The following is a 24750-nucleotide window of genomic DNA, read 5'->3' as shown; positions in this document are numbered from 1 at the left end:
TATTTCCGTCTAACTAGATTTCATCATCAATTCCAACAGGCTTTGAATTTGCACAAGGCCAACAACCTGGTTATTTGCGACATTACCCATTCATATTTCATTCAACAGTTCCTGAATGAGATAAAAACCCAATTGAACGGTCATCATCCTGAGATATATTCAAAAATACACATTTTCATGAGGTTATTTAATCACAAAGCAGTGCAGGTACATCTAGGAATGTAGCCAAATAACGTAATAGTCAAGATGTTAGATTGCAATTTAGAAAAGATAAAGCATATTTTGGTCCACACAATACTATTACATCTCATTGTGCTCTAAGGCGCACCATTATGTTCTCCATATTTGGAAACAAACAGCAATGTTAGAAACATGGGGACTCTCATGATTGACAGATTGTTCTTTTATATAAGAACTGCTGGTAATTAACAATGACTCTACAACGCCAAAGGGTACACAGACTGTTTTTTAATAATGTTTTTAATATGTGTGTGTTATTTCGGTTTTAGTGCATTTAAATGGTCTGCAAAGGCTAAAATCCCTGTGTTCCCTCCAGAGGAAGTTTCTCTCCCACACACTCTCCCCCCCTGCCTGAAACAGCTCCAGTGGACCACTTTATTTACTTTCCTAACAAAATGTCATCACTATATAACAGTCACGCTTCTATTGGCTAGCAAGCCAACACATTATACATCATTGGCTAAGGCGCGGGACATTTCTGACACATCTATAAGCGGTTGACCAATCACAACAGAGTCGGTCAGCAAACCAATCAGAGTAGACTGGGCTATGGTTTTCAGACAGAGGGTGAAAAGATAAAGAACATAAAGACTTTTTGAACATTGAAGCATGTTCTAGTCAGAGGGGGCTACCCTCCGCGTCGCACACGGCCCAAGTAAAGCTACTGCTTGCGTCAAGTAATTTCAACTTTGACCTTGTTAGCGCTGACCTTCGGAAGCACAACCTATCTGATGGCAGCTGTATGTAGTACCTCAAGCTAGCAGAGGAGGTAACCATAGGAACTAAACTTAACTGGCTGTTTTTTACCGCAAGGCTCTGTGCCTCACGGTGAGCAAAGAACAAATAGGAGTATTCAAAATGCTACCCGAAAAAGATTGTCAAATAAAAGCAGGGCCCGGATTTGTGACAAGTATAAAAGACAACTTGAAAATGTATAAAAAGAACAGAACACTAGTATGTGTTGACTCCTCCACAGGAACTTTACCCCCCCTCCTATTCTCACAGTTACTAAATAAAGACTTTTCTCTTTGGAGGATGCACTTTCGACTTGGTCGAGTTTGAAACAGATTCCAAAACTGCTGGTTCCAAGCCAACCCACTGAGATGTTTACTTCCTGACAAAAGCGGTCTTGACCTCGTCATTCTCAAACGGAGGTATTCAATAAGAAATGAGACACATGGAGCGAAAGAGAAGAGTCTCATAGACGGACGGAAAGAGACAGGTGCAACTGTGGCATCGCAGCGGTGCGTTTGTGTGCGTGCAGACTCACTTTAATAATTCACGCGGATCCAAACAAGAACGCTCTCTTTCATTATTTACAGGCAGTACATTTAACACGCATTCACATACACACAAATGCCACGTTTAAAGCATTAAAAAAAGAAAGCACTACCATTAATGTTTAAGAAATGTGCACACGGACAAAGGAAAGGACATGGAAAAGGGTAAGGGGGAAAAGGTGAATCACAGCAAGAGAGATGAGGAATAATAAAAGGCGTATTAAAGTTGCATAAAGCTTCCTCTCAATGTTTACCTTGCTCACTGGTCCCATCGTGTCATAGCAATAAAAATAGACGGAGTGCTTCAAAGTGAACAGACTGGGGTTTTGGTCGGGTCAACTGCTGTTTTCCAGTTGTTTCTTCCCCCAAAAGCCCACCGCAAAACGGCAACATGTTTTTAAATATAGATAGAGAACCTACAAGCGAACAAACTCTTTTCTGTCCCCAGCTGCAGCCAAGGATCCTTTGAGCAAGACTCAATTAGATGATGGAAAAGAGCGTACATGCATAAATATATGATTTCAAAAGAACGTGTACTCTTGTAGAACTCTAAAAGTAAAATGCTGCTAAAACATGATTTAATCAATTAGAAAAAACAGATAGAAATAGAAGAAAGCATAAACATGTGGTTTAAGTGCAAGTGAGGTTAAGGTTAAAGCCCTTATAATGTTTTGGTTCTAAGGTGTTTTTATTCTATTTATAAAAGTTTCCTCCAAATAAATGTTATTGAGATTATGCTAAAAGATTGTTCTGCTTCCTTAAAAAAAAAACAATAGCAGAAGTTTGATGGTGTTTGGTATATATATATTCTTGTTTCCCAAACCAAACTGTGCCAGCATTTATTTTCCATTTATGGCGATAATGTATATATTGTAATATATTTTTACAATACGATAAATCCATGGTTACTGTAACTCACAATGAATCAGAAATGAGTCACACAATTGTTATATATTTTAAATGTATCTTAAAAGGGATATTTAAAACAAATATTTTAACAATCTTATGAATATGGGAGGGGACCCATATGATTGCTTGATACAAAATGTACGTTATTATTATATCAACAATTTAATTGAAGGTTTTCGACCTGCACGCTGTAGCCACAGACATGTACTCAAGTACAGCGCAAAAGTATAATCTTGAGGTACTGAAAATCACACAGCCCTGTTGGAAAGTTATATTTGAGGTAAATTCACTGCAAAGATGAGTGCTGAAAGTGTTCAAACACTCTTCTCCCCGGAGTAGAGGAATGCCCGTTGATGCTAAAATGGCTAATTACTCTCATCATAATAATAACTGTGACAAGTTCCAACGGGATTATTTATAGATAAACTGAAACGCTTTCCAGAAATAACGGCGGTGACTTCAATCCTGCTGCTGTCACACACACACACACACACACACACACACACACACACACACACACACACACACACACACACACACACACACACACACACACACACACACACACACACACACACACACACACACACACACACACACATAATCTTTGACAGTAGTCTGTGAGTGACTCTATGACTATGAAGTGACAAGTAGCTTTGGATGGATACATTTAGATTAGTCACACTCCCAGGTATTATGAAGCGATCAAACACAGTGGAGTGAAGGCACTTTTATACAGGAGCTAAAACACACACGCACGCACGCACATATGCACGCACGCACACAGACACACAGACACACACACACACACACTATACAGTGGTGATCTGTATTTAACCTAGATACTCTGGTGATTAGCCAGTGGCTATTGATAAGATAAGTCTCTAACACATTAAAAGCAACACAGCACACACACACGAACACCGACTGGCTAAAAGACATTTAGAGCTATCAATACTGATTCATTCCACACTTTTTTTAATGGAAACAGTGCCCTAGGCGACAAACAGGGCTAAGATCTGATCTCATATCTTCAAGAATGATGGTATTTATATACTTCTAATTTGGAACCGAACACAAATCTTTGACCATACTTCTATATGGATAGATGAATACTGAGCAGAACCAAAAGGTATCAAGCTCAGCGAGGGATTTCTTAACTCTTGCCAGCAGCATTCAATGGACTCTGCGTTGACACTTCCTCAAGTTCCACTCTCTAATTGTTCTTGGAAAGGAAAAGTGTTTAACTTTGAGCGAGCACTCACTTGTAACCGTTTCAGAGTTATATTAACAGGTTGCACTGCTGAACGGTGCTTCAAGGCATTATCTTATGCAGAATGTTATTGGGTATTTTCAAAATCTATTTCGAAAATGTAAGGAATTAAATGTTCTGGCCTTTCAACTTTTCTCAGGTTCATGGTAGTGGTCATTTCTCCCAGTTTTGCAATATAATCTGGATTTTGAATGACATTGACCACGAGTTGTTGCCATGTCAACAAAGCTTGAGGGGTATCTCTTGTGGAACTACTGCAACATTAAGCTGTGCACTGCAGATGCACCAGAAGCAGTGGTGGATTCTTAGACTGAGTTCTTGAGGTGCCACTCAGGGACTAGACGACTCAGTTTAGCGGTGAAGATCAAGCTCTGTCTCCTAGGCCTCATGATGTTAGTCAAGGCTGCTACAGTGGAACTGCTGTTAATGTGCCCAGTTCAAAAGGGCCTCTGGCATCTCAGACTGAGCAGTACCCTACGGACCACTGAGGTTGCCTTCAGGCGGTTATGGTAAGCCTTGTGCCTGTGGGAAAGCAAAGGGAAAATGTGCAGAAGGAAGTGCAATGGAGCCAATGATGCATCACCAACTGGTGGTGGAGGATACCTGCTGACTCCTGACCTAAACTTATATATTTACTTACAGTTGAAAACAGTTAGAAAGCACACATTAAGTCAACTTGCAAATGTAATGTTGTGTTACCTTACAAATAGGGCTGCACAATTTGAAATAATGTAGTTATTGCTATTACTTTAGGGATGAAAGCAATTCCCGTTATGAAAGGGGGTGACCTTTCTTTGGTACATTATTCTAGTAACCATTGCAACTTAAATCAAATCGTTGTTTTTTAAGTGGATCCGTACCAAACAAGGCTTTTTTTTATTCAATTAAAGCTCATAATTTAGGGCAACTGCATGTTTACATTTTCTAGTAGATGAGTACATCTTGTCAACACAACATTTAAAGTATGCCCCTTCCTCGAGCTCAATGACACCAGAAACAGTCGGCCCCTGACTATGGTTAGGGTCAGAAGTTCTCCTTCACCCCACATTCACTCTTTTCTGGAACAAGCTTTGTCTGCTTGGCATTTCATCTTTTTTTTTTCTTAAGCTTCTTCCTGGCTAAGTGATAATAGAGGTTGTCGCCCAAAAATGTCCCAAAAAACTGCAAAAAAAAGTAAATCCAGGCAATGTCTCAGATATCAACACCACCACAGACCTCTAGCAGGTAATACGTGATGATACGTGATTATTCTTTCAGCTTAAAGTCACAAAACTAGATAGCTGGATGTAAGGAAATATCTTCCCTTAGGAAAAAACAATGTGACTCATCAATGGTAAATTAACGAGAAGTTGATTATTTGTATCGTGGAATGATCTACCTAAGGATCTTATCAAAACACCTACAGTGATTCTTCGCCTCATTATTCCTGGTTAGCATGCAGAGCTTTGTGGTATCAAAACAAAATAATGTGATATTACCTCTAATTACCTGAAATGAAACTTCACACCTCATCTCTCGGCTCTTACCACCCACTGCATCAGTTAGACATGTTTGTTTACCAGATGAAATAATCATACTGCAAGGTCTTTTTTTCTGGAATGCATAGATAAGTCAACATATGAGTAAAACAAAAGCAGCTTTGCATACATCGAGCCCTTTAGGATAATGATGGGATTTAAGAAGCTGCTCATCTTTATACTGTAATGCATTCATATCTGCTTTGACATAAAGTAGTACTTCAACTCTTTTGGTGAATGCTGACAAATAGTCTGTTTGCTAAGTGCTGGGTTTTTACAGAAAACACACACACACACACACACACACACACACACACACACACACACACGCAAACACAAGTCATTAAGAAAGCGTAGGCAGCATATTTCCTGCAGAGAGAATTGACATCATATTTCTCAAATGAGTACAGTCATCTCCGTCCATATTTGGACAACCGCAGAGCACTTCCTGTCTTAGTGTTCCACATACATCAGCGTTTAACAAAGGCGTAATGGGACCGATAGATGAAGAGAAACACAAGAAAAGGGAGAGTGAGGACAAATTAGAGATGCAGTGGAGCAATTTCTTATTCAACATCTCTTTGTGTCCATCCATTTCTGATTAAATATCAACTTTATATTTACAATTGCTATCTAACCCTTTTCCACCAGGGGTATTCTAAAAAAAATAAGAAATGCTAAACACCAACAAAAATTGGATTGAAACTGAATATTTTATCAAATACCTTTAAATAGGTTTTTGAATTTACAAAGTTCTAGCGTTATTGGACACGTTTGGATTTGACGAGTCAGAAACAATCCTACGTTATGTTTACTTGTTGGAGTATCTGTATCCTGATATATTTTTGAAAAGTTACGTTGGCTTTAATTCCTGCTCGTGTGTGTTTTCCCGCCTTTTTTGATTGTCCTGAACTTATTTGTTTCACCTGTCCCCCATTAGCCTGCAACCACCTGACTTCTTTACAAAAATAAAGTCGGGTATGGTTGTAGTGGCCAAACTTTGGTACTACACGTTCATAACGTAACGTCATTGGCTGAACAAATTAACATTTGGCCATTCACTTACATTGGGAAAGAGATATCTGCAAGTCAGCAGGTAACTTTTTGTTTTTGCGAAATCGACCACCCAGTACAAGCACTACACTATAGCCCTTATTTAGATAATTCCTACAAGTTGTTAAATGCTTTGAAATCCAAATTCTAAGTTATATTTTCTCTGTTAATTTGAGTTGAGACAAGATCCAGGTATTCTTGCCCTCGAGTATTTGGGTGTTTTTTATACTTGTCAGGCTATTTTGGCTTTATGTGCCACTGAGGAACACTGTATCCAGTTCTGTTTATTCAAAAGACATACAAATAAAGAGCAGTATTGTTTCAATATTTTGTTGAAGCTAAAATCAAAATGATATATGTATATGTTATGTTATGTTATATTTAGTATGCCCTTTAAACTCTTTAGATGCCAGGTATCCTCTTTTCTACAGACATTTGTACGCTGTTCCAACATATGGAGTAATCAAAGCTAACGCTGTTTTGGAAAATGACTAAGCAAATTATTACACTCCTACTTTTCCTTAACAACCATTCAGAATACATCAGCCTTCTGTCTCTCTGTGTTGTGTGTAGGCTGTGTGTGAAGGTTTGTTTAGGGGTGCCCTGTGGAAATGGGTACAGATACAGAGATGAGCATTATCTACTTAGCTCAGGCCAGCTTTTCACACAGTGGCGGTGTAGAGAAAGCCTCCGGAACAGCTTTTCAACCACTAAAAGGTACTGCAGCTAAAATAAATAAAAAACACTACAAATAATTAGGGCCATATTTTAGCAGTATGCTAGGTAAAATGCAAATTTAATTAGGGCGAAATGACCACCAAATGAACCCAGAAAACACCAGTGTTATCCTCTAATCTCCATAAGTGAACACATCTCCACCGAAGATGTGCTGAATCCAGCACAACACATGTTTTCAGTGCGGAATTGGGGATGTGCAGGAGCATCTATTTTTACACGCGGAAAGACAGCGATGAGAAGATAAACACTAAAGGGGTAGAGAAGGAGGAGAAGGTATACCGACTCACATTGAGTAGGAAAACCAAGAAGTAGAACGCAGAGATACAAAAAGATGAATAAGAAGGAAAGAAAGAAAGCTTGTAATGTTGAACATAAAAGTTCCAGTAAACGAACAGGTAAAAAATAAAGAAAGAGAGGGTGATGAAGAGATGAACCCAAGAAAACAATCAGAGGTAGGATTGACCGAGCAGGAGGAAAACGAAGCGATCTAAGAAGAGAAAAAGAGTGTGAGTCACCAAAGAGGTATATAAAAGCGGCAGACATGTTGGTCGAGATGCTTTTAGCTTTAGGGAAGGAAGGATAGCATCTGCAAGCTGTCCAGATCTACACATCAGTTCTCAATAGGGAAATGGGGGCAGCTGAGTAACACAAATGTTGAGGATTTGAAGTGCATTACTGAAACAGCCAAGCTAAAGATCCCAACAGGTAATAAATACAGCACATTCCTCTTGTTGCTGTATAACGACATTATGAATATAAAATACAGGCTCACAAGATTTTCACGTTTCGGTATACTTCAGTTAAACCCCACTGGTGAATGTCTGAAGCTTTTACATGTCCCCATACTGAACTCCAGCCAATATTGACCTATATTTACCATAACATTTCAGTTTGAAATTAAATTAAAAAAGTGAATATGTGGAGATTATCCTGCCGAACAAGACGTGTAAGAATCATACATGTGTATTATTCACAAATCTTATTTTCCACTACAATAAAAAATCCAACGGGAAAATCCCATGGGCGTTTTGTCGAGGGAGATGCTAAATAGGATTTTGGACCTGCAAGAATACTTAAATAATGAAATAAATAGAATTCCTGCACCAGTCAATCGCAAATGAGGTGAAACTACTGGGTATGATTGTGAAACTGTTCCAACAATGTAATTAGCAAAGCTTAGCGGGATGTTTACTGCCCTATTATATTTGGTATAACAAAGCGTGAACATCTTGTGAGCCTGTGCTAACCAAAATCTGATTTTAAAAGAACACTGACTTTGAGCCAGGGGGGAATAGAACAGTTACAGATTCATTGAATTCAATTGGTGCACAAAAAATGTGTTAGTTGTTTATCAACTGCAGAGGAAGTATGAGGTGTGATTGTGATGCCCATTGTGTGAAAACAGAACGATGTGGGGTCTAAAGTTTATGATAGGGGCTTTATGAAGTTCTACATATATGTCATAGTATCACTGCCACTGTAGCCAGGTTCAATTTCAAATTTGAACAAACTTTTTTTTTTTTTAAACCTCAAAACTCGATGATCTGTGTTGGCGATGACATTACTTTTTCGTCTTTTAATTGCATTTTGTAGCATTTTACTTTGAATGATAGCCCAACTTTTCAGCCTTAGCCAAGCGTTAAATATTTTTTCCAATTGTAAACCTTTTTTTATGCACACATTGAAAATGCACATACGATTGTAACAGACTTTGCACTGCACACCCATACAGAGAATGCAGCTGAGTCACTTAGGGTCGTGCCGCTGATAAAGATGGATGCAGACGTAGTCACGTCACCAGCAGCACACTGTCAGACAGGTGAGGACAACAGAGAAGACCAAGTGATGGATCTGACGCTGACGGAAGCAGAGGGAGGTAAAGCTGGGATGATAGAGACAGGAATAGAAAGAGAGATAGGCGTAAGAGATGGAAACAGAGGCAGAGCTGGAGCGAGGGAGGCGACTGGAGAGGGAAGATACACTTTGAGAAAGTCTTTCTAAGAAATGTGCCGGATCAGTAAGAGTTCAACATGTAATCTCTACTTCACAGAGTGTAGGGGGGAACTGCAGAGTGTTAAAACCTGGAGTTATTTCACCACTTCAGGTTCCTTCGTATTGAAGTCAACCATTTTTTAGGATGCCTCAAATAAGGTCTGTGGTTAACACAAGCTAAGGAGATTTTCATGTTTTGTTATGAGCATTTTGTTCAGTGAATCCCCGGGCTGTGAATGCTCAAGCTTCCATGTTTCATAAAAACGGTTTCCAACATGGGAACAAATAAGACTGCTTGACGTCATCATGCAGAACATTGGCTGCCTTTAGATTAACGAGGGTCTTACCTTGTTACTTCTTGGGATTGCATTTATGCATCAAAATGACGGTGGTGTTGATAGGTGGAGAACCAAACATGGAAGTATCATAACCATGTGTTTGCCAAAGGTCTTATTTTCTGCAATACTCTTAAATCCAATGGAAAAATCACATTGCTTTTGACGAGGGAGCATTGCGATTCTTACTTATGGACCGCAGTATTTGAGAAGTCGAAGAAACATGAAAAACTGTGTTTATGCTGCCAAATATAGGCTATAATAAAAACATGTTTCAAGCAATTGAATACTTAATTGCAAATTACAATCAATCCTGAAAACGCTATGTTTACATTTCAATCAAACAGTATGTATAGCAGTTCAATATTTGACTTGGAAAACTAGCCGTCCACACATTTACTCTTTTTTGTCTCATATGACAATTCTAAACATGGCTTAATAACATACTTTAAATCAGGCACAACTAACTAGTCATATTCTTGTGTATTCATATATTTACAATGGCATTTTAAAAGAGATTGTAATGAATTAAAAACATAGAATTATAGAACACTATGATCCTTGCAAAAAAGTAGGCAATTGACCAGCAATTATAAAATGTTGTGATGCAGTTTGAGAAGGCCTTTCACACAATATATTACGCCCTTATTTTTGTCTGTATTTTCTCGAGTGCCTGAGTCATCCAGTCCAAAACCTTCTGTAGCTCGAATTGTCATCAGCAGGATAAAAGAAACGAACTGAAATGAAAACCAGCCTCCGTCTGTGTCCCTAACCTCAATGTCTCTGTCCATTTCTGTCACCCATCAGTGGTTTCCAGCCAGACTGTGGGCTTTCAGGATAAAATAAACAAGTATGGCTACCCTCACATCCTATTTCACACACTCCATTTCCCCCCACTGCCACTGGCTAGGGAACAATGGGAGAGATAGGGGGAATTTTAGAGAGGAAGTCAGAAATAATATGACTGTGTGCGGTGTGATTGGGAAGTGATAGAGACAGAAGCTCACCTCCTATACAAAACATAACGAAATACTGAGGGGGGTTTTGTGTGAAATACTTTCAGAAAATCTCTTAAACAAGAAGAAAAAGCCCTAATAAAGCAGAGGGGTATCAGTTACCTGGACATATAAAAGCACACTCCATGCGTTTGCACAAAGCAAGCTGTAAATATAGGCATAATAGGTTCAACATCTAGTATGTCTGGCTGTGTAAACAAAACTAATGTTCATTGACTGTAAAGATGTGGATGTGACACCACCAGTTGCGGGGTACGATATTGATGCCTCTATTTTAGCATATTGGCCGTCGCCATTTGGATTTTTGGAACCAGAGGGGACAACAGGATGGAGCATTTTTAGACATCTCAAATCTTAATTTATTGCATTTAGTGGACAAATGTCTGATTCCGCATTACAATTGCATCTCTGTGTGATTGTGTTCATCTTATATCAGGTGTCATGCTGGGGCTGGTGTGTAAGGAAAACAAAGAGAAAGAGAGGAGGCACTGTGGGAGTGTTAAGCATGACTAACACCTGCACAGAGGCAACTGAAGTGAACGAGAGCGAGATTTAAGCGTGACTAACTGAATACCTTGGGGTGTGAGTCTTATGTATTCACATTTCCATATTTTCTCCCCTTGTTTCCTTCCCTTTTATCTCTCCTCACCCCCTCCCAGCTAAATCACACCTGTTCTCCCACAGGGGGGGAAGCAGAGGATGGTGGTGGGGTTGAGCTTGGTGACCCAGACCCTGGATTTCCGCTCAGCGGGTGTCAACTGCCAAACTGCCCCCAAGGGATTTCCAGTCTTTCAACTCTCTGGGAGAGAACACACACACACACACACACACACACACACACACACACACACACACACACACACACTGATAGAGTGCCAGAGAATGAGGTAATGAGGAGGTTGAAAGTGGGCAAATGATGGAAATGGAACAGAGGATGAGATGAATGTGAGGCTGAATGTGAAATGGAAAATACCTTTAAAGGGGAAACAGGCTAGCGTCAAAAGAAAAAACTAAAATGGCCACCTTTCGGTTGTATGCCTACTTCAGCCTGTTACAGACTTGTGTTACGTTATAATTACCTCATTAATCTTTGATTTATGGACCAAAAAATGGTATTGAAGGTCACCTTGTCCTTGACCTTGGGCAACCACATTCTAATCAATTCATTCTTAAGTGGTAGTGGTGCTGGAGGTCCTTTAATCAGACAATGAGTCAGCATTTTAACACTTCTGGTGAAGTCAAGATTCTTTAAGAACAGGTTTGTGGTTGGATGCCTGAAATAACATGAGTGGTTAACACAAACTTGAGAGGTTTTCACATGTTGCTTTACAACACAACAGTCAACACCCCACATGTGAAGGACAAAACACTTTGTGTACCTTAAAAAGTGTTTTTTAGATATTTTAATATGCTTTATCAGAGTGACAGATTTGAAAGGAGAAGTTTAAGGGGATGCCACAAGAGATAGCCTCCAGGTTGGAAACCACATGAGTCACCAGCTCTAATAGGTAAGCGATCCTGTTGGCATTTTTTTAACCAAATTTGAGGCTATTTCCTGAGGGGGTACCAGAGATTCACATTCATGAAAATTGGACAAACAACTCAAAAAGAGCTAGAGCCTGCAGAGATGTATCAAAAAAACTGAAGGTATTTTGAGATCGGAGAGAAGGAGAAACCATGGAAGCAGAAGGAAAATGTTAAAAGTGCATGAGAGGGAGAAAACATAGAAAGGGATGGCTCTCTTCAAAGTGCAGGGACAGAAGAAAAAAGGATTAGAAGTGCTGTGAAAATGTGACTAAATCTGCACCTTAAAGGGCCATCTCTGCAGAAGGTGACGGAAAGTTCAACCCATCCATCTTCCCCTTTCATCCGTCTACTTCCACTTCACGTATGCCCTCCACCCCCACCTCCGGAAATCCATTCTGAACTCCTTACAACTTCCATTCATCCCTTTCTCCGTATTCACCCTTTTTATCCATCCTTCCTTTTTTCTCTCCATCCATCAAAGAGAGAAGGGGACAGGAGACATGACTTTGATGTGTTTAGCGTAGAAGTTGAAGGTTTCAGCAGACATACACACACACACACACACACACACACACACACACACACACACACACACACACACACACACACACACATTCATACACACGAGGGTGACATAGCTCTAATGAGAGCATTAGCTCAAGTTCTCAGAAGTTGTAAGGGTTGCGGGTTGAATTCCCCTGTCGGCGTGCAGGGCTCTGAGTGAACTCCAAAGCATTGCAAGTGTGGCACTTTGTTCATTAGAGGAGATAAAACAAACAGAGGCTAGTGTTTGATCTCCCATCTCTCTTTTTCTCTTTTTCCCTGAAGCTACTATCCCTCACTCACTCTCGGTGTCTGCACATTCACAGGACGGATGATTATCAGCCAAGAAACACACTAATAAATACATGCTTTATATATTTTAGCACCATCAAATGTGTACTTTTTTAGAGCCCTGGCTATTGGATTGATCTGTATGTTGCTGCACAAACTGGTGGATAATAAGTGCCTTTACCAGTTTGCCTGTCAAACTAGATTTCCAAAGCTTTAACGAACAATCCTGATGATGTCATTGATCTGCTGATTCATTTCACGTTGATTCTTTACTCACCTAGTTGTTAGAATAGCAGAACATGATAAACAAATGACCATGTTGTGTCTTACTAATGGTGCTAAACTCATGAGAAATGTAGTTTAATATGGTTGTCATTTCTGCCTAAAAAACTCATTTAACTCTTAATCAACTGTTAAAATAGTAGTTGAATATTTTCCTATTGATTTGAATAATCAATACATCTATAGATCGAATGAAAGCTAGTGTTCAATACCATGTAAGACCTTTGTGACTCTCTCCACGCCTTACTTCCTATCTGCCTGCTTATTGTAACTGTCCTTTTGAGTGTTCTTAGAGCTGATGATTTCCCAATGTTTACAAGTCACAAATGTAACAGTTCATGGCAGGTCTAGTTGGGACATGTGGTGACAATATGAGGAAGTATAGTGAAGACAAGCCTGTGGTGGACTAAAGGATAATACAACCCACAGAACTATAAACCGTTTTATATTTGCGATTTTTAATTTTATTGTGAAAATACTCTAATGAAGAGCTAAAGCTGTTGATGATGATCATAACCAATGAGGAAGGCTTGAATAAAAAACTCACACACCCAGCTCATTGATTTGTCTAACCCTTTGAGCACTGGATTATATGTTGTGAGAAGCTTCCACCTCCAGCCATGATTATATCTCAGCAAACAGCCTTTATATGCAGAAGTGTGAGATTTGTTAGGGTCAGAGCCGATTTCTAATGTGCCTGAGGCCTTGTTATAAATGTATAAAACTCACACACAAACACACTAACAATATCGCATGTATCTTATCATCAATTTTCCCTTTAAGTAATCCACTGGGTTTTTAAAAAATGTGAGGAAGATTCAGAGATTACAGATGTATCTGTAATTAACACCATGTATCACAATTGTACATAGAAGCTTTGTACTCAGAACACTTTTGTTCTGTCTATAAATGTTTTGTTTGGTCTGATAAAAAAAAGAAAGAAAGAAAGAAAGAAAGAGAGAAAGAAAGAAAGAAGACAGAAAGAAAGAAAGAAAGACAGAAAGAAAGAAAGAAAGAAAGAGAGAAAGAAAGACAGAAAGAAAGAAAGAAAGACAGAAAGAAAGAAAGACAGAAAGAAAGACAGAAAGAAAGAAAGAAAGAAAGAAAGAAAGAAAGACAGAAAGAAAGAAAGAAAGACAGAAAGAAAGAAAGAAAGAAAGAAAGACAGAAAGAAAGAAAGAAAGAAAGACAGAAAGAAAGAAAGAAAGAAGAGAGAAGAAAGAAAGACAGAAAGAAGAAAGAAAGAAAGACAGAAAGAAAGAAAGAAAGAAAGACAGAAAGAAAGAAAGAAAGAAAGAAAGAAAGAAAGAAAGACAGAAAGAAAGAAAGAAAGAAAGAAAGAAAGACAGAAAGAAAGACAGAAAGAAAGACAGAAAGAAAGAAAGAAAGAAAGAAAGAAAGAAAGACAGAAAGAAAGAAAGAAAGACAGAAAGACAGAAAGACAGAAAGACAGAAAGACAGAAAGAAAGAAAGACAGAAAGAAAGAAAGACAGAAAGAAAGACAGAAAGAAAGACAGAAAGAAAGAAAGACAGAAAGAAAGACAGAAAGACAGAAAGAAAGAAAGAAAGACAGAAAGACAGAAAGAAAGAAAGAAAGACAGAAAGAAAGACAGAAAGAAAGACAGAAAGACAGAAAGAAAGACAGAAAGAAAGACAGAAAGACAGACAGAAAGAGGTCCATACATGGACACTGAATCTGGAGTTCCACAAAGATCTGTACTCGGACTACTTTTGTTCAGTCTAAGAATGCTTCAGTTTGGTCTTTTCTTAAAAAAACAAACAAATAAAAGGATTTTGGACGGACACCTTTCTCTGGAAAACCAACTTCTACCTTCTCATTTCCCCCTATCCCTCCACCCTTCACCTTGCCCATCTTTACTTTGCAGCTGTCTCTTACAGCTGAGTTCAGCTGTCAGCCACAGCCCAGAGGGACATAGAGGTTAGAAGTGTAGATCAGCTTGCTGAAGAGAGGAATAGGGAAAAGTCAGCAGAGAGTGTCGGGGGCTAAGGAGGATAGTGTTGGATTTCTGCCAGAAGAAAAATTCTATGTGAATTCTTCAAGCTAACATATTTCTGCCTGAAAACATTCAGGGGGAGTTAAGAGATGCAGAATCAGACTGCTCCAATCTGCATGCCAAACTCACAGAGAACTGAATTACACTTATCAGGTTTCCACAAGTAAACAATGTCAGCAGAGCCAAATGCTAACGTAGTTTCCACTACATCTCCTTTTTCCAATAGATCTCTGGTTCCATTAAGGTAGCCTGCTTTGACCCAGACTGACCGGTTTCCCTTGACAACATGAACTCAAAACTCCAGTGAGTGCCAGAGTGCCGTCTAAAAGAGTTTAGTCCCACGAGGAAACCTTTAATACAAGAACCCTGAGCAGAATACTGTAAGAAATAAGTTTACATTTACAGAAATACCTTGTGTGGTTTTATAAGGGTTTGTGTCCTGAAACAGTTTCTTGGTTCGGTACAAAAAACTTCCCATGAAACAACTAGCCTTTTGGTTACTTGTGTAGATAAAAAACACAATGTGTTCATTCAGTTAGTTTTAGGGGTGTGGAAGTTGGATTTAGTTTAGTCTGGGCAGCTATGCTAGCTCTTCCCACCTGTTTCCAGACTTTATGCTAATCTAAGCCAGCAGAGTTAAAGTATTGTACTTAGCATACAGACATCAAGAGAGTGTGATTTAACGATCCTTTAATCACATTCATTTCAAGAAAAATAAAGGAATTAAAAGGACCTTACCTTCAGAGATGTAAAAGCGGATAGCACTCTGCTTCAGGATTCACATGTTACCACGGCTATAACATCATAGATGAGGGTAAAGGTCCAGAATCTCTGTTTTCAACTAAAGGATAGGACATAAAGAAGAAAATGTGTTATTGTTGGATTCAGAAAGCAATCAGTCAACACACAATGTCAATCCCTTTCTTCATGCCAAGACGTGTTACATTTTTAGTGTTTTGAACTTGGACTGCCTCACAGTAAAAGTGTTCTGCTACGGTTAGGGTTAGCTTAACCCTAACTTTATAGTTGTACTGCTTGATTTGTTCTTAAGTAAACTTCTTTGGGCCTTTAATTGAAAACAAAAGCACTGCAACTGTACATCATTGAACCAAGTGGTGGGGAATCAGCCACACATGCTGTTCAACTGGATGTCAATGAATTAAACAACCACTCCCATTGATCCAGAGATAACCTTCCTTCCTCCTTCCATGCTATTCTTCTCCATCAGAGGCTCAATGCCACAACCTGTTACATTTTTATTGTATTTGCACCTTTTCACTTAACAGCACATCAAAGGTGAACTTCGCTAGGGTAAACTTAATCCTGACTATATAATTGGAAAGCTAAAATATTCTTTCCTTTGGTTGAGAACAAAGTCGCTTCAACTAAGCATTATTGAACCAAATTGAGGTGATCCCCCACACACAGGCCTCACATGCTGTTGTAGTGGATGTGATGTGATGAATTGAACAACCCCTCCCATTGATCCAAAGACAACCCTCTTCCTTCCTTCCTCTGTCCTATTCCCCATTTCCATACCTCCTCCCACCAGTTTCTTTCTTTTTATTCCATTTGCCCAGTTGGATGTTCTGCTTTCCTACCCTGTCCATGCTTCACGTCTTCTCCGCATCCCTCCCTCCCTCCAGTCGCTAGCTTTTCTCCTTCAAAGGATAGAGGACACGGTTGAAACAAAGGGTGCTTCTATACCAGCTGAGCCAGCAGGATGGAGGGATCAAAATGAGGCAAGGAGGAAAAGAATGAGGGCAAAGAGTAAGGTGGAAGGGAGGGTGAGCAGGCAGGACAGGGCGGGTAATGAAATGAAGAAGGAGCATTGGGATTGAAACAGTGAAAGGCAGAGGGGGGGAGACAGGAAGGGTTGTTAGCAAATTAATAAAAAGCAGATAGAGGAAGAGAGGGATGGATGTGAGAGTGAAAAAGAGAAAGACGGAAGGAGATAAAGATAGATGCAGAGGGGAGTTGGAGATTGCTCTCACATCAATAGTGTGGTGGTGTCGACTTTCAGACACACACACACACACACACACACACACACACACACACACACACACACACACACACACACACACACACACACACACACACAAAGAGTTATCACAGTCAGCCGATGATGGAATCTGGTGAGAGCAACACAATCAGATGCACTCCGTTTGATCCTGTGCAGAAAAAGTAACCTTTCCTAAATCTTTCTATTGGATTACTATTCTCAATTGGCATTAAGGCATGAGTACAACAAGTTATTTTAAGCCTGTAATGCTTGGATTGATCAGACAGCATAGTTGACTTTGAACACCAGACAGAAAGATGGATAGTTGACATGAAGTGGGTAAAGTCTATGATTTATAAAGTATTCACTCTCAACATGACCTTGGCGACACGGGGAAAGCCATAACTAAAAGTGTATGGAGGTAAAATAGACCGTGTATGTCAGCAAACCTGCCAAGACAGCCTAATGATTGATTGGTGTTCATATGGAGGGCCACACCCTTTACTGCAAGCAAGGCCATGAGCATAACTTCCACTATAACTCCACAAGAAACAAAAAGAAAACAACCCAGTTTCTAACATGCATGGCAGCCAAATAACGCAGCTTCCTGAAATATTGATCTATTGAATTAATTATTGTCTATGCCTTCTCCAAACAGTTGTTTATTTATGAACTCCTTCAAGATTTTAAATGATGTTCCACCCTGAATATGAACCTGATAGAGCATAGTACGACGACAGACGTGGATAAAGTGGTCTACGGATTTGCAGGCACAGCAGAAACTGGTCCAAGGCCGTTATGTAACTCTACACCCTATTTGTGTTGCGGCAGCTATTTATGGACACAAACAGAAAAATAGAAGTCAATCTCCTGTGACATACGGTGTCTCACCTGTCTAAAGTAATAGGCTACAGTAAAGATCAATTACAATTAGTGGTACAGGAATGAGTCCTAAAACCCATAAATGAGTTAGCATTCATATCACTTGAGGTTCCAATCCCTCAAATGTTTTTAGTTAGATGCCTGAAATAAGGTCTGTGGTTAGTTATTACAGTGTGTGTTTGAGTGTGTGGCTGTCAGGTGATCAGTATAGTGTATGGCAGGTGTTATCATGTAAAGACTGGATAAAAAAAAAACTAAGTGTTTTCCATACAAAGGACACAAGCACATGGTTAAGTAGATAACACATGATGCTGTGTCCCCTTTTTGTTTAAATTGAAGATAGTACTAGTAAGTAAATGGGCTCTACGAATACAAATAACGCAGATTTCTTGCTGTAACGACTTTTTTTCGTGCACCGTCAAGAGTTTGTTGCTACGGAAGCGTATTGCTGCCACACACACACAAAAAAGGCTCAGTATCACGTAATTACGTGAAAATGTTCACGTTTTTACCATATTATTTTCACGTTATTACGTGACAATATCACGTCTGTGTGTGTGTGTGTGTGTGTGTGTGTGTGTGTGTGTGTGTGTGTGTGTGTGTGTGTGTGTGTGTGTGTGTGTGTGTGTGTGTGTGTGTATGCGTAGCCTTCATAATGACGTTGTCCTCCAGGCAGCGTCAGGTGAAACAGTCGGTTAGCCTTCCCAAACTTGAGCCTCACGCACCGCCTATGACCCCAAGCATTTCAAAATCCTCCTCAAAGTATGCATACTGATATTAATATCATACATTGTGCTCAATAAGTTTAGGATCTCACCATGTCTCAAACCAAGCTTAAAGTACAGTTTAATCGAATCGTACAAACAAGCCATAGTGCATTTAGTTTATGCCTCTCGTTTGGTTTTGTTTCATTATCACAAAATAACGTGATACTGAGCCTTTTCCGGTTTTTTGTGTGTGGCAGCGATACGCTTCCGTATGTTGCTACTTGGCAAGGCAATTCTATTTATCTGACAGCTTTCCTGAGTGAATTTCCAAACCTTGTAGGCTATTAGAAAAGAGTGGTTGCTAACAAGCGGCTAAATGAGACGAGTGAACATCATCACAGCTAACAGGAGTCGCTTTTAGCTTCGAGGTGGTCATGCCAAGCCATGCGATTGCAATGTAGTTCTTTATAACCTCACGTTAGCTTTTAACTTGTATACATTGCATTCATGTTTCAGAAGTAACAAAAGTGGTATTAATCTATAGAGATTACCCTGCTGAACAAACGGTCTAGCATTAGTGTTTTTTTCCGAAGATCTTATTATAAAATGATTACCATTCCAAAATCTTTGAACCACGAGTCATTATTTCCACATTATTATATTATATGTACAGTATATACTATAATATTGGTATTTGATCATGTTTCTTCCCACTGTACATTGAACATTTACATTTATATTGAAAATGCTATGTGTTGCACACTTAATGTAATAAGGTCCTGCTGTTATAGTTTGTTTGCTGTAATTTGGCCCATCATAGTTTTTATTTGACCGATAGTCTACAGATTTCACTATGTTACTTTCTATTTTGAGATGTTTGTATTTAGTGTTTGTTTATTGTTTACTCTCATTATGTGCAATGTTTTGATTTTAACAGCTGCTGTGATGAAAAATGTCCCACATTGGGTTCAGTAAAGTAAATATTATCTTATCTAATTACCAACAAATGTTCTCTAAAATGTCAATGCGTAAATATTTTATAAAAGCACTAATAGTCAACTTTCTTATATCGTTGCCATATTGATATCAAGGTATATGGTTAAAATAAAATCGTTGTGATATTTTACTTGCTCCATATCGTCCACTCCACCTGTCCATGCTTTAAATGTACCGTCTATGTCTGCTGTTATTTGAAACCATTTGTGTGCAGTCAGCATCAAACTGCTGTTTCTGACAACGGCAGCAGAATGAAAAACTTGATTAAATTCATGAGAGCACAAACCACACCACATCTCTACATATATATGTTGTGCTGGAATCCCAATGGGAAGACAAAGCCGGTGCTGTGTAATGAGCCTACGTCTTAAGGGTGAAAACACTCAGTAATAGTCTGGACTTTGCCGGGACGCTTGTATTTTTTAATGAGTCCTGGTACCTGGGGTGCATGCCGCAGTCACTTGACTCAACATGGGTTCTTTATAAAGTTAAAAGCTTCAAAGAATCCCCACGTGAAACAGGAATGACAATTGCGTCCATGGGAAAATGTCTCCCAAAAAAGAATCACGTTCAATTATTTAATGTGTTATGTAACTCCAAACTATGAGAGGCTCTAAGTAGGCTGCAGAGCCGCAGGACATCTGCTGGATTGTGTGTTCTTTAGTTTAAAGCCCACAGCATGGATAGTGTTTGGATACACACATGTTTTATACCAACCAATTAAAGCGACATGACATCAGTCATAGGGTTGTAACGATCCAACCATATTTTGCTAGTGAATGTTTTAAGTCGAGGTACTGATGAGATTTTTCCACGGGCCAGGGTCGGCAGTATTAACCATGCTGTGCTGCAGGGGTCCTACTATGATAGCAGCAGGGGGGGACCACGCTCAAACAGTGATCCCCTTAGCTGTGTCCTCAGAGGATAAACTAATGTGTGTCTTCACTGGAGACGGTAGAGAATACTCTGATTTCAAAGAATCTGTGGGATTTGCAATTTAGTTTCACTGCTGCGTTCCAGTTTGTACTTCCAGCCTTTATAATGCTTCCATCCGTATCGGAACTGCATTAACCTTCTGTTGTTGCTGCATCACATTAAAGGCTTTGCAAGACAGCGTTCCCAGAGTTCAAACTAAACATAGAGATTCAGCGTTCTGTTATTATGTTCCATATATATCTGAAAAAAAAATCCCAGAAAAAATATAGGTCCACTGCAACGCTTACTTATTTTATATGGAGGTCTGCCGCTGGCTATAATCCAATCAAATAATTATGCACGCCTGACACTGTATTGTAACTCTTCTTGTATTTATTACGGGTTTTAGTCTATTCAAGTTTTTTTTATTTGTGTGTGTTTTCTTGACTGTTCTATACTGTTTCACTTTGTCTTGTTTCTTATATTCTTGTAAACCACTTTGAATTGCCTCGTGTTGAAATGAACTGTACAGGGTTTAGTCCAAACCGTGTAACAGGGGAGCTGCCAGATAAATACAATTGCCTTGCCAAGGAGCAAGAAACTGTTGATATTGCACGAAAAAGTTCTTACAGCCGTAAATCTGGGTACATGTCCACCAGTTATTTGTATTCGTAGAGCCCACTTACTGGGGTTCAGTCGCCGCTTGGGAGGTTTTAATCGGGCCCGATGAAGCATGTTTCTATCTTTCCCAAAAAATCATGGTTGGCCACAAAAATGGTGTTCCTAAATACTATCTTTAATTTAAACCAAAAGGGGATACAGTATCATGTGTTATCTACGTTAACCATGTGCTTGTGTCCTTCGTATGGAAAGCACTTAGTTTTTTTAATCCAGTCTTTAAATAATAACACCTGCCATACACTATACTGATCACCTGACAGCCACACACTCAAACACACACTGTAAATCCTGCCAGAGGTGCAAAGACAATACAAAACTGAGTTTGCACGCGCGCCTGAACAAAGCCAATTATCTGCCACTGGCTAACACAATTTGCTCATTGGTTTTAAAACTGCAATGTATGGAACATTGGATATGAAAATATGCCGCACAGCTACAAACACACATTCTCCTGATGGAATCAAAGCTTCTTCAGTGTGTATAGCTGCTTGGATGTAAAACTGCAGAGCAGTACAAACAGTATGCATATGTGAGAGTTTGTACGTGTGTGTGTGTGTGTGTGTGTGTGTGTGTGTGTGTGTGTGTGTGTGTGTGTGTGTGTGTGTGTGTGTGTGTGTGTGTGTGTGTGTGTGTGTGTGTGTGTGTGTGAAACAGTTGACCGGATCCATGGATAGAGCCCATTGCCAGGCAGCCAGCGAGTCACTCTTTTGAATTATTGAAACAGGTCAGTAAGCAGGAGAATAGTGTCTCTATGTGTTTGTGTGTGTGAGTGTGTGTGTGTGTGTGTGTGTGTGTGTGTGTGTGTGTGTGTGTGTGTGTGTGTGTGTGTGCGTGCGTGTGTGTGTGTGTTTGCATTGAATGTGCACTGTACTGCAGATTCCCTGCTTAATCTTCCTATTCTATGCAGGACTGTACGGAGGGAATTAATGGCCACGTCTTTTATTCATTTCAGAGCTTATCAAAACAAACAGGAGCAAAGTCAAGTACATATTTGTACAGGTGTAAAGAAAAATATCAGGTGTAGAAAATATCACCATCTTTAATAGTTCTTCAAAGGATCCTTCAAAGAAGTTGCAGGGAGCTTCAGCGTTGTTGTTTTATCCAAACAGGGGCTCGAATAAATATTTCTGCAGAATACAAACCAAAGGTGACCAGTGTTCTGAGATTAAATAAATGCATAGGAGTTTATATACATTTGGCTTACTAGTTCAACTTCTCAGTGTCCGAATAACAAAATATTGAATATTCTCTTAATACATAAAGATGACCTATTCTGCTTTTTGGGGTTTTCCCTTTCCTGTGTGTGTTATATAGGTTTTAATGCATGTAAATTGTCTGCAAAGGCTAAAATCCAAAAGCTCCAGCCACCCACCCCTCCATTGGACTCATTTGTTTATTTCTGAAACATTGTGACATCACTATGTAACACTCACTTCTATTGGCTAGCGCTCCAACACATTGTATGTGATAGTCTAAAGGGCGTAACATTGCTATGCCGTTGACCAATCACAACAGAGCTAACCAATCAGAGCAGAAAGGTGCTGCTGCACAGGCAGTAAGAGAAGAATACAGAGCTTTCTGAACATTAAAGAATGGATACATGTCCCAGGAGAAGCAGAACATACAAATTGGAACCGGAAATCTTTCGGAAATTGCTTGAATTCGCTTGAAATATATTATTTGTTAAGAACAGTTATATGACAGTAACCGATTAATATGATATTATTACTCTGGAGTAAATGGGCTCCACCAGTCCAATCCCCAGGCACTGCAGTCAACATGTCGAAGAGTTGGGCAGGATTCTGAACCCCAAATTGTTCCTGTACGGTATTGAAGTGAATGTAAGTTGCTTTGGATGAAAGCATTGTCTAAATGACATGTAATGTGATGTAATGGTGTGTGAGTCATACATGAAGAGAAACATAAAACATTAAGAGACACTTAATAAAAGAGGATGTGAAGCATTTCACTATATTTCTAACATGTAGCGCATTAGCTATCAGGGAAAAGTTGAGCCCGGTTAAGTCAACAAACGTGTTGTGACATCTAAACCTGAGGCATTCCTCACATGTTTGATCTGTTTTTGGATCATCTTCATCATCTGTGACAGCATTTTATACATATTTCTGCGTTATTTATATCCAGTGTCACAGTTTAAATACAAGAAGTGATATGACATATCTCCTGAAGCCTACGGGGCAGAAATGGAACAATTTGGAAGAAGAGTTTTTGTTGTTTAAAGGCAATAGCGGTACTACTTTACTTTACTACTCTTGGCCTGGAAGCCTTTATTTTATTATCACCATTTACCCCTTTATTCTTTACTGCAGCAGGGACATTAAAGAAGGCACTGACTCAGTTTATCTTTAAACTGCAATCTGTGTTATCTTTACACATCGAGAGAGAAACACTACAGGTTTTAATAATATACAGTCAACTGGAAAGAGTAAGGGTCATTAGTGCTGCCACTGCTCCCACACATGCACTCAATGTATAATACTGAGGTGTGGTGACCAATGGAAGTTACACAACTCAGAGTGTGCAGGAGAGTGTGAACCAGAATAATATGACTGGATTTCTGGCGTGGGTGTAGCGTAGCTCCAAAGCTGCAACTTTCTGGAGTCAATGCAAATAATGTAGGGGCTCCGTCTGCTTAAATAAACAAAATGTTATTAGACTAGTGCAATACTCAAATCCAAGAAGGCACGAGAATTGTTAAACAAAAGAATTCTGACTTTAATCCCAGAGAGTTCTGACTCAAACTTAGAACTCTGAATTTTTCCCCAGATTTCTAATGATTCATTTCATTTAATTATGAATCGAAGTCATAATTCTGAGATTAAAGAAGATTTAGAATTCTGACTTTGAGAAAAAAAAATCAGAATCCTAAATTTAAATCAGAATTCTGGGAAAGTAAACATTCTGAGATTAAGGTCAGAATTCTTACTTGAGTTTCAGGGTTCTGAGTTGTTTCTTAGATCTTAGACATAGAGTTGATGTCAGATCTGAAAGAAATGAACTTTTGTTCAGATCCCAATATGCTTTCACATCTGGCCCTAATCCTTTTCCTTATTTAAAGGCTAAATGTACAATTTGAAATGAAGTATTGCGGAGATGCAAAGATATCCTGGCTTACAAACATACACAGTATTCCAAACATGTATTATACACTCCTTCATTGGTACAGATCCTCTTTAAATTGATTGATCGTTTTAATGTACTTTAGGTGAAGCAAATGAATAATGTGAATATCTCCATTATCATGAATCAGTCGCAGTTGCACTATCAGACCAAACAGTGAGTCATCTTTTAAGAATGGTGCAGCACTATTAAAACATATAACAATAAGTAGTTGCAAGCCTTTCTGTAGGTTTAATCACTAGTTCATAGAGGATTTTAAACCATTGACAGCAGTATCAATAATTTTGACCTGAACTTTGTTCTGCACACATAAACATGTTGAACAATACGAAACGCTTATATGCCCTCTTAATACTTAACTATGTTATTTTCTTGGTGGCTTTTTGCCTTTATTCAGATAGGACAGTGGAGA

At 39.1% G+C, this 24750-nt stretch overlaps 1 protein-coding gene across 1 annotated transcript in view; it reads right to left on the bottom strand.

Moving 5' to 3' along the window:
- The window catches only part of lrfn5a (leucine rich repeat and fibronectin type III domain containing 5a), a 66598-nt gene extending 50756 nt beyond the window's left edge, over positions 1-15842 (bottom strand). The window contains exon 1 of the mRNA XM_063908176.1: positions 15750-15842. The gene's annotated coding sequence lies outside the window, so the exon portion shown is untranslated. The remainder of the gene's footprint in view (positions 1-15749) is intronic.
- Between the last annotated feature and the right edge of the window lie 8908 nt (positions 15843-24750).

Source organism: Eleginops maclovinus, chromosome 19, assembly GCF_036324505.1.
Source record: "Eleginops maclovinus isolate JMC-PN-2008 ecotype Puerto Natales chromosome 19, JC_Emac_rtc_rv5, whole genome shotgun sequence".
In the NCBI taxonomy this organism is placed as follows: domain Eukaryota; kingdom Metazoa; phylum Chordata; class Actinopteri; order Perciformes; family Eleginopidae; genus Eleginops; species Eleginops maclovinus.
This window is presented reverse-complemented; position numbering and strand designations above follow the sequence as displayed.